We start from the raw sequence: 11143 nt of genomic DNA, 5'->3' as shown, positions 1-11143 counted from the left end.
GGGAAATGCACACTATAGCAGCACAGAGAGCTGCACAGCTAAGAGGACAGACTGAACAAGTGCACTCTATAAAGCGGCTACTGAGTATATAATACCTATTATTGTTTAGTTTCACATACAGTAAATGTGTATATATATGTACAATACATGGAATATATGGTATAGAAATGAAAGAGTTATAGCATCTAATAATAATAATACATTCTTTTCTAATGCATGCTTTATTGTGAATTGTTAATATCAGCTAATATCATGTTACAAAGTAAAACTGAGCAGGTGTGTATAGTGATAATTATCTATTGCTATAGAGGGAGCGTTTAAGGAGTTGAAATTTAAATTATTTGTGTATTTTGTGGTCAGATCCCTTTTGTCATTGACGTTCATCTGACGACCAGCAGACAGGTGTAGTTGGTGCTACATTTTCCAAAACTAACAATGAGAGGGGCATTAGCAAAACAGCTGTGAAACAAATGCTCCCCACCAGACAGCTGGTTAGATTTGTTTTGTTCCTGTCCACAAGACAAAGCAGTCTGTCCTTGTCAAGCACATCCATTGTGGAGTGATTCAGTGCAACCATTCATGTTTCCCTTAATGTTCCTGAGCAATGTGTGAATGCAACTTTAAAACGAGACACTTGTTTCAATAGCCACTGACAGTATCTTTCTTCAACTGCAAACCTGTGACAGAGGTGTCATCGCCACAGAAATGTCTCCAAAAGCAGATAAATACATCTGTCACTATTTTTCTATGAAACAGACTCATGATAGTGTCTCTATTAATCAGATTTTATCTCTCTATTGCGAGAGATACAAACAGTTGATGCATCTATACAACATAGTGGAAGGACGTTGGAAAAATAAAGATTGTTCCAAAGCATTTAGACAGGGACAGATAAAAATCCTCAATGAGAATAAAGCATAGTACATCAGCTTTACATTGAGGATACACCGTATAGCCATACTGAATGCAATGTACTGTATATCCAGTACATTGCATTCAGTATGTTCTGCAGCTTTTAATCACATAAGCTTCAGCAGCAGATGGATCTTCTACTGTACGTCTCATAGAGGATTTAAGTCAAGTCATGAAAACCATGGGAGGAGGTCATGTACTTAAAGAGTGGAACTAATATAGTATCTGTAATAACCTTTGACCAATTCTACACTATTATTATGAGTTTTCTGTTATTAGATTTATGCTTTTTATTAATACACAGTGATTTTCAACCGAGTTCAAGAATGTAGGTATAAGTCAACATGTATAAAAAAATGCCCTTGCTCAGACCCACAACCACATCCTGTGCACGTGTGAATAGGGTTGTGTTTCGGTTGTAGAAGTCTGCAGACGGTATCATGTGGTGTCATTGACTGAAACTATAGAGGCTATATCGTCCAGCATGCAGCGTGTGCTGTGCAGCCTGTGTCCTTTCGATTATTTGAAGGAGACCAGCTGAAAGCAGGAAATAGCTAAGTAGATTTTCCCTTGTGCAACTTTATTAGACAGAAAACTTTAAAAATGTGCTGGATATGAGAAATAAAAAGGACATTAGATAACTGAACTGTAAACTGGGTTGTAAATCTGGACGCTGGACACAGATGAGATTGCTGGTATTAAGATGTTTAATTAGTGCCTACAGCAAGTTTTTTTATTAAACTGGGCCACTTGATTTTTTTTTTCATCATAAACATCTACTGTATATTAACAGCCATAAACTATCAGGGGAGGGTGGGTGACGCACAGAAAGATGTTTATAGTCCATTAGGAACTTTATAATGGTTCTGTTGGTCCATTAAATGTTTGTCCATGTGTATATGTGGAAAAGGTCTAAGCTTCATCTGGGACTGAGTGTCTGCTGTAATTTAATGCCATTGTTCCTTGTAGCTTCCCACATTAGTGCTTATTGCCACAATCATGCTGTAACTGCCGTACTATTTTACAAGCACAAATTGTGCTGATGGTTTCTGAAGGGGTCCAACTCCCCATTTTAATTATATGTTAAAGCCCAGGCCAGAAGGCTAGACCCAGTTTAGCCACAGTATGCTTTTATTGCATTTACCGCAGCAGCAGTCTGTTGTTGACTGCAACTGTTTTAATGCCCAAGTCCCACTACTTTCCATTACACAAAAACATACAGTCCTAGTTAGTTTTAGGAGTTGGAGATGGAGAAAAATGGTCAAATGGAGCTGGCTCATCAGTGTTGTTGGCAGGTAAGTAAAATCCCAGTAAATCTGTTTCCGAACACCTGGCACAGAGAATGTTTTAATCAGTATCCCCAAGAGATTACTACTCACCAATCGCCAATACGTGTATACACAGCTGACTTTCTCCACCTGGAGTGATCCAAATCAGACACGAGTAAACTAAACTTTTTAAGCTGAACCTTTAATCATACTGACATGATTCAGCTTCATTGCTGACTTTTTAATAGCACCAATATGTGGTTAAAAAAGAAGGCTGTCAAATAATTTAGTTTGTGATCAACCATATTCGTTTATGATGCAAAACAATGCATCATTAATAAGTGATCTCCATCACCTCTGTTCTGTTGTGCTACTTAGCTGAATTTAGTATGCTAAATTAATGCTAAATTAAAACAGTAATCATGCTAAAATACCAACATGTCCAAGCAATCATCATGATGTTAGTATTTAGCACGGAGGTGTTGAGCCTCAAGTGTGACTGATTGTCTGGTTAATGTTTGAGGCAACTCTTTTTTTTCTTTCTTTTTTATCATATATAAAAATGTTTAGACCTACATATGACTTACATACATCACACTTGAGCAGGGGTAGGCAACCACAGCCCTGCTTGTTTTCCAACCATCCCTGCATCTACAGCATCTGACTGGCTGAATACATCTGTTCTACTTAATCAACAGTGGGAAGAACAGGTTGCCTTCCCTTACACTAGGGTTTTTCTTGTGTGTTCTGTTTGGTACGCCTCCTTATTGGTTGCCTGAAACACTTTGACTGGCACTCTCATGTCTCCAGTCTCTGCCACTGGGTTGTGTTTGACTGGGGACAATTCAGAGATCAAATTTCTGCTTACTCTGGACAATCAATCAGCAGCAGTTGCAAGGGATTACATTTTATCTCACTAAGCTTAGAGATGAAGAAGAAACAGTAAACCAGTCATTGCACTGAATTGCTGATACAGTAGGTGCCAGATTTCTGCAGTTCTACCTTTCGTGGATTAAGCCTCTGTGCTTTGGTACTTACTCCCTGACCGACTGCCTGGATGAGTGACAACTACACTTGCAAGCCTCTGACTTCTCTTACTCCTCCTTCTCAATGTTAGTTAATTTTAATTTCAGAGCTCGCATTACCGTTCTTGGAATCAGGCACTTTGTGTGGATGCAATGAAACATCAAGGAGAAAATGGTTTTGATGACAAAATATGAACAACATAAAAGAGATGTGATGTGATCAGACATGAAATGCTTAAAGGTAGGAACAAAACTGAAATTGCAAAACAGCGTGTTATACACTCAGCAAAAAACTAGTTTCTTCTGATGACAAAAGAGACCAACAGAGTTATGAACAAGTCTTTCTTAGTTTGATTACCACACACACTTTTAAAGCGCAAATTAAGCTGTGTGTTTTTTGGCAGTTGAAGCGTCTATTTGTCGGCTTTACGATTCTTCTTTTACTTCCTGGTCTGAAAAACAATGCTGGGATCAATACCCCTGATTCTCCACAGGACTACTGTGCGGTGATGATCAGAAGTGGCTCTAGCTCAATACAGCTTGTCTCTGTGCTATTCCCCAGCCTCATTGACTGCTTGGCAGATTCGTTGCCAGTTTTAGTTGACAGACAGGTTCTTGCAAGTGTTTTTTTTTTTGCCACATTCATACCAAACAGTCCATCTGATGCAGCCACACTTGTTTGCTCTTGTTGTTTGTGCTGAGCCAGGACAAAATGACACTGAATGTGAGTAAACAATTGAAGCCTAACCTGAAAACTGTGATAAGAAAGGACTGTGATTGACAAAAATTGCTCTACATTGGAAACTCTGTCCTGCAGCATAGTGCAGAAATAGTCAGTAAAATGCATCAGTGTCATCCTCCTGGTCAAACGGGTTTATGATGCCAAAATGTCTGTAAACAGGTCACTGCTGGAATGCGCCAGGCTATGTCATCTACCTGGACTCATACAGAGCAGGTGTCCTCAGGGATCTGAGCAGTAACCTCCACAGTTTCCTGAAAGAAACAAAACACAAGACACTGCCAGGTGCAGAATGCAATTGGTATGTGTGAAGCATTTGCTTGAAAAGATATAGCGTTTTACTCTTTTAGTTTCTGAAACACTACCAGGAAATTACATGGACTCATGTCGCCAATTCACTTGAAAGCAATATGCCAGATGCTAGACTGGCTGACCCATGTTTGAAATCTGCAAGTACAAATATGTAATCAGCAAGCACCTTTGACAGTGACAATCTTTTGTGTTGTCAACACTGCATCAATCTATTGATCAGACATTCATTTTGGCAAAAACATGCTCATTCTAAGATAAATTAACTAACTAAAACCAAGAGAATGCATCAAAAGAAAAACCCCAAGATGTCTTCTGTATCACTTTACACATTCATTCTGAATCTATTCCAGGCATATTTAGGATTTTGAATTTAAAAGAATGTTCTGTTTACTTGAATCAGACTTTTCTTGTCAGGAAGTGAACAACAAAGAAAAAGAGACAAATTGTTCAGAGTGATGAACGACTAATGGAAAACAACATCTACATTGGTTTAGTGTAGCATAGTGTGGAAATGGATGATGACTGTGTGGAAGGTTTGAAATCCAAATCTAAAAACTGCTGGTGCTTAAAAATGGTCAGTGGTAACATAAAGAAGATAAAGTATACATGTTTTATACATACATGTTTTAATGAAAGCCTCAATCAGTGGTTGATGTCCACTTTTTCTGCACCAAAGATCAATGTACACATGGGCCGCATTTAAACACAGTCCATGTTTCATGCTCCATTGTCTGGAGATGATGTGTTTTATTTATTTTTTTACATGACAGGCAGGTAGTTTGAGGTCAGGGACAAGTCACGGTGACAAAGCAGGGGCCACCTGGCACAAAGCTGAGCCCCAGTCAAAAGATCACAGACATAAACTCACTCACTGTCGTGAATATTAAACATTCTGGTGTGAAATACGTGTTCTGTAATTGATATTGCTTGATGTGCATTATTTATTATAAGGCACTGAATGAATCAGAACAAGCTCTGTGTTGGTTTATTTAAAACTATAATATCCACACAGAACTTTCAGAGGCTGCATATGGATTTTTTTAAATTTGACAAATCCTTTAGTCATAGCAGCACTGTGTGACCATGACATTCGATAGTTTACCGGGGGACATTTTAAATCATTATACTTCACCTCCTTTCAGTCATGTTCTACACTAAGTCCTTCCTCTCAATCATGTACAAAGTCAAACTTTTCAATATAGAGATTCCCAAATTCCCAAAACTATCACTTCTGTAGGTGAAGGAGCACTTTGAAATGAACACCTTTGATCTTAAGTGACTTGCAGTGAGGTTTACAACCCCGCCATCAAAGAGCCTTACAATTAAAAAAAGCTATAAATTTTTGACAGATTATTCACACAGTAAAAAGTAATAAATATTTTTTTTTGGAATTAATGTACAGTTGTAAAATGTTGTAAAACACAAAGCCACCAGAGGATCTTACTACACGAAAACCATGATTCACTGTGGCTGAAAGGAAAAGAAGAAGATTCACACAGTGTCATAACTTTACATTTATCATTACTTGTTTTTTGTTTTTGTTTTTTTATTATAGATCCTGTAAATTTTAAAGGCACATTTTAATATTTTGGGAGGTGCACTTATTTGGTGTAAAGTTGGATTACAGGATTAAATTATCTGTGTTGTTTTTAGTAGTTTAGTCGTGCAGGTTTTTAGAATATAACATCTGCGCTTCAAGGTTTTTTCATTAAAATTAAAATACTGAAATTAATACCTTTTATGTAAAGCTATTATACACTATTTCAGTAGTATTATTGCAAAATAACCAGTCAACCCTGATACACTGGATATATAGGTAAACCTAACCTAAAATGATATGTCATGAAAATGTTTTTCACTGTTCAATTGACAGTTGTCCAGAAGATGATCATCAACACGCTTCACAAAGTGTGTAAGCCACAGAAGGTCATTGTCAGAGTGCAGCCTTAAGCAAAGCTTATTCAAGAACTGAGGAGTGCTTCACAAGGAGTGAAGAGAGGCTGAAGTCAGTGTGTCAAGAGCAGCTACACACAGACGTCTTCAGGAAAGGGACTTTAACTGTTGCATTCATGTATGGAGCCGCTCCTGAACCAGAGAAAACTTCAGAAGTGCTTTACCTAGGATAAAGAACTGGACTGTTTCTCATGGTCTTCTACATTTCATTTGGAAATCAAGGTCCCAGAGTCTGTGGGAAGATTGAGGCACAAAATCCAGGTTGCTGAAAGTCCATTGTGAGGTTTCCACAGTCAGTGATGATTAGGGGGCAAGTCGCAACAACGCAGCCATCTAGTTGATGCATCTTTCTGCTGACAAGATTCACAGAGATGCTAATTTCCTGTTGTAGCAGGAATTCTAAAGCACCTGCCCACAGCTGTAAAAATACAGCTAATTTGTTTGCCGACCATGATATTATTCACTTGATCTACTGAACCTGATCTTCAATAATGCTTCAACAGTTACAGACTGATCATCTCTATGCCACTCTGGTAACAACAACAACAAAGCAACTTTAGACATGTCAATACCAACATCAGGACAGAGAAGCTGTAACACTGCCGCATTCAGACAACACATTACAGCTAAATAATTTACACATTGCTGCACTGATATTTTTTGTGCGAGTTGTAGTTTTTTGTATTTTCACAACTAAAGACTTGTTAAGAAAAGTCTATCTATCTAAAGCAAATACCAGCATTTCATGTCATTAACTTTGTGTCTTCTCTCTCCTGTAGTTGTGTTTCCTCCTCTCTGTCTCCCTCTCTCTGTACTTTTCTGCAGGTATCCTCGGCCTGGAGCTGTACATCTCCAGAATCCAGTTGATCTGCCCAATGTTCTTGCTGCTTGTTGTTGTCTTATTGCCTCCTGTTCTTTTCTCTCTTCTCTTTCCACTCACCCCAACTGGTTGAGGCAGATGGCCGCCCATTATGAGCCTGGTTCTGCTGGAGATTTCTTCCTCTAAAGGGAGTTTTTTTTTTTTTTTGTATAATTATTCTCTGTAAGGTCTTAAACCTTACACTGTAAAGTGCCTTGAGATAACTTCTGTTGTGAATTGGCGCTATACAAATAAAACTGAATTGAATTTAATTGAATTGAATTGTTAACATTCTGACTGATGAAAGACGTGCTGTGTGACAGATTGCACAGTTACATAAATTAGCTTTGGGGTGCACGTGATGGACAGTGAAACAAACTTTACAAGTCTATTTAAAAAAAGGGGAAAGAAATTCAACTTAAAATATGGTGAAAAAAAAAACGAACACTTTCTTCCTTGTTGTGTATACTGCTCTCAGAAAGTAGGCAGAGCTTTCATCAGAGGCGACACTCCAGACTGCAACATCAGAAGGAATCATTAGTGACTGAGTCACCCAGCCAAACATGGGCTGTATGAAGGACAAGCCTGATAACTGGTCCTTGGGTGCCTACAAGTTGGTCAAAGCTCAGGGACTGTAGAGTGTTACTCAGGTGGCACTTTTAAAAGGAGAAACGAGTTTGCTACCAATCTGGCAGAAAGAAAAGATAAACTCCAGAAGAGATTCGATTAGATTAAGACAGGCCTAAGATATAAAGGAAAAACTGGAAACACAAGAGACGTCTGAAATATAAGCGGAGAGAAAGAGGAGAGGAATCAAGAAATCACAAGCAAAGAAGAACCTGAGTTCCAGGAAGACCTGAAGGTCAGGATGTGTAAACAAGTTACATTTCAAACTGTGTGAAAAAATAACTTTAATTTCACAGAGTTGAGGATCAAAAATTACAAGTAGCAGGAGTCATTCGTTCACATGCCTGTAAAAAAATAGCCAGTACTTATGATTACCTGAGAAAATGAGGTTGGGGTTGGATGAATGGGTCCACAACAACATTAACAGGGTGTGTTTTTCTAGTTACATTGTGGTTGAAAGACCAGAAAACACATCGACATATATTTTTCATATGATTTGTTGTGGAATGGCTGTCATGGTGATGCAGTGGTGGAAAAAAGCCCAACTGGAATGACACTGATGAACTAGTTTAGATTAATATGTCTACTTCAGCTATTATTTCTTGGTTCAGTTTCCACTGATATTTTCTATAATTAGTCTGTAGTATCTTTGGCATTTATATGAAGATAAAAGATGGTCTTTATCTATGCATCATACCACTTCTTTCCTTAGCTTTTTTGTTCTTTAGATATTTCGGCCAAGGCTTTGTGTTAAAAAGCTACTCTGATGTATCTCCAGCAGGTGAAACATCCATCCCTGAAGTTCTATTATACTCCCTCTGGCACAAACAGACCTCCACCTACGGCTTCCTTCATATCAGTGTGCCTGACATTTTAAAATGTTTGACTGACGCTTTATCACAGCCACAGATTTTGTCTGAAGGGATGGCGTCAAGATTATGCCAATTGAGACAGACGTGGAATATATTTGGACTGGATACAGACATGGCTAAATGTGTTGCTACCTTTATACCTAACTGAGACATTTCTCTGTTCTTCCTGAAAAGTGTGGAAATTAAAAAGTGCCTTTGATTTGCAGAAAAAAATAAAGAAGCTTTGAAAAGAGCAGAATTCTTGCTTATTCTACAAAAGCATTCTTTGAAGTTGATTGTTGTGATATTTCAAACAAACTATTGTCTTCAATCAGTTTTAGCCTACAGCATTTAAAAGAAGTAACATACAGTAAATAAACCTGTATATATATGTATATATTTATATATATATATATTTAATAACAAGATCTTAGCTACATTACTGATTTCTGCAGCTTATGGAGGAAAAGACATCATACTCGAATATGATGATATAACACTGAGATCAATCTTAGTGAAACTGTGGCCAACTAAAAAAAATTCTGGAAGAAAAAAGACAAAGTAATGAACGACTCTGTGAGTGAATGTGGAAGGAGACTCGAATGAGAATGAGACATGAATGTGAGAGATGGAGCTGTCTGCCACTGACCAATGACTGCATGATGATGCAGTCCCCCTAATTATCAGACAACTCGTTTAACCTGACAGAATGATTAACAGCCACTGGAAAAGTATCTTCTGTACCCATGGCGAAGTCAATAACACTTGCACATACACAGACACACAAAGGACTGTGTATAAACTGATATTTTATTGATTCATGTTCAGGCTTGTGTGTAGAAAAACAATAGCTTAGTTTCTTTTATTTTCTATCCTTTAAGAAAATTTCATAGATTGGAACCCAGCAGAGATTCCAACTTATTGTACTACTTGTGTATTTAATTATTTAAGAACGTCTTGAAAATTACCTCACACAATTTTCAGACCATTCATTTGTAATGAAATACATTTTCAAATTGTGATTTTCTTACTTTTAACAAAATAACTAAATCTCTTGTAATCTCTTGACTGAAATCTCTCTGTAACTCCATCAGACCACTGTTTGTAGTTCTTAATGAGAATTCTCACTCTGGAGTTTATCTATCACATCTAGATCAAACTGCTACAGTTCTCTCGGGTTTGATGGGGCCCTTCTCCAACTGTGATTTTCAGGGCTTTTTTATAGATGGATTATGATCAGGGCAGGCCACCTTACAACTGCCCAGTGTCTCCATCCACCTTATCTTGTGGCGGAGTAATGACCTGCAGCTGAGGAAGCTCTCTCTGACAGTGACATGACATAACTGAGCCTCGTTCGTGTCTTACAGTGGAGATGGTGTTCTTTTCTGCAACTGGACACTATTGTTTTTTGATTTACATAAAGCTGGAAAGGGTTACGAAGCGATTTAGAAGACTATAGAAATTCACCAGTCTGCATTTAGGCAAACTATCTACAAATGTAGACACTTTGGGACTGTGGCTATGAGATTTTTATGTTTGTTCTCAATAAAGACTTTTCTGTTATTAGTTAAGTCACATTATATTTCTTAATGCTCTTGACTTAGATGAAGATCAGATCGTGTTTTATGACAAATTAATTCAGATAACCACTACATTCCAAAAGGTTCACGTACTTTGTCTTGCCACCATATATAACTTGATAGAAGTGGATATGTAGTTTTCTTTGCAACATCCACATTTTTGTTAGTGTGTCCGCTAAAGACAACTTTCCTGGAGAGGTAGAAATTGTAAATATAATTGTAAGGTACACAGAAGGGGCAACATATGATTTGATTTGTTGGCTGTTGCAGAGTAATTGAGTAAAATTGCACTGAAAATATCTGTTTTAATAGAAGCAGCATCCCAACAAACGAGTCATCTCTCACTGTCTGTCTACAACAGTTTACAACATGATTTTTTCAGCCTTCAACCAGCAAGCATACACATTTTCTTAAACATAGATTTTAGCCATCAGACAAGATATCAGTGATGGAAAACACAAGCAAAACCTGCAGACAAAAATCATACACATTTCTTTTTTGAAAGTAAAGAATAATAACTGTGTTTGCACTCTTGCTGTTAGAAGAGTCCGAAAGAGAGGTAAATATAAAGAATAACATGGAGCCTAAGATTTTTTTTTTTTACTTGCAAACAACATAATAATTTGTGTTTACAAGTTATTATCTTGAAGAACAAGATAACAAATAAGTTTTAAAGACTTTGAGCTCCCCTATGAGTTTTGTAGGAAGTCAAATGTCAGTTTTATCATTCTCTCACAGCTTTGCACATCTCCAGTCAGAGCAATCAAGCACAGACTGATCCAACGCACACAGCACACAATCAACCACACTGATCCTGTGTGGCTTAGATTTATTAATGTATCTTATTTTAGAAACCAGTCACATGTTTTGTATCTAAAACTAAGAACAATAACAGTTAAGTGGTCAGTATTTCCACCTGAATCTTCAAGTTCAAGACTTATTTACTTCACTGGTGCCAGGTTCTACTACCAAGCTTTAAACCATGAAGCTTCACTTTTTTATGTTTAAATAGCAGTA

Source organism: Anabas testudineus, chromosome 3 (genome assembly GCF_900324465.2).
Source record: "Anabas testudineus chromosome 3, fAnaTes1.2, whole genome shotgun sequence".
NCBI classification, from domain to species: Eukaryota; Metazoa; Chordata; class Actinopteri; order Anabantiformes; family Anabantidae; genus Anabas; species Anabas testudineus.
Note: the sequence above shows the minus strand (reverse complement) of the source record.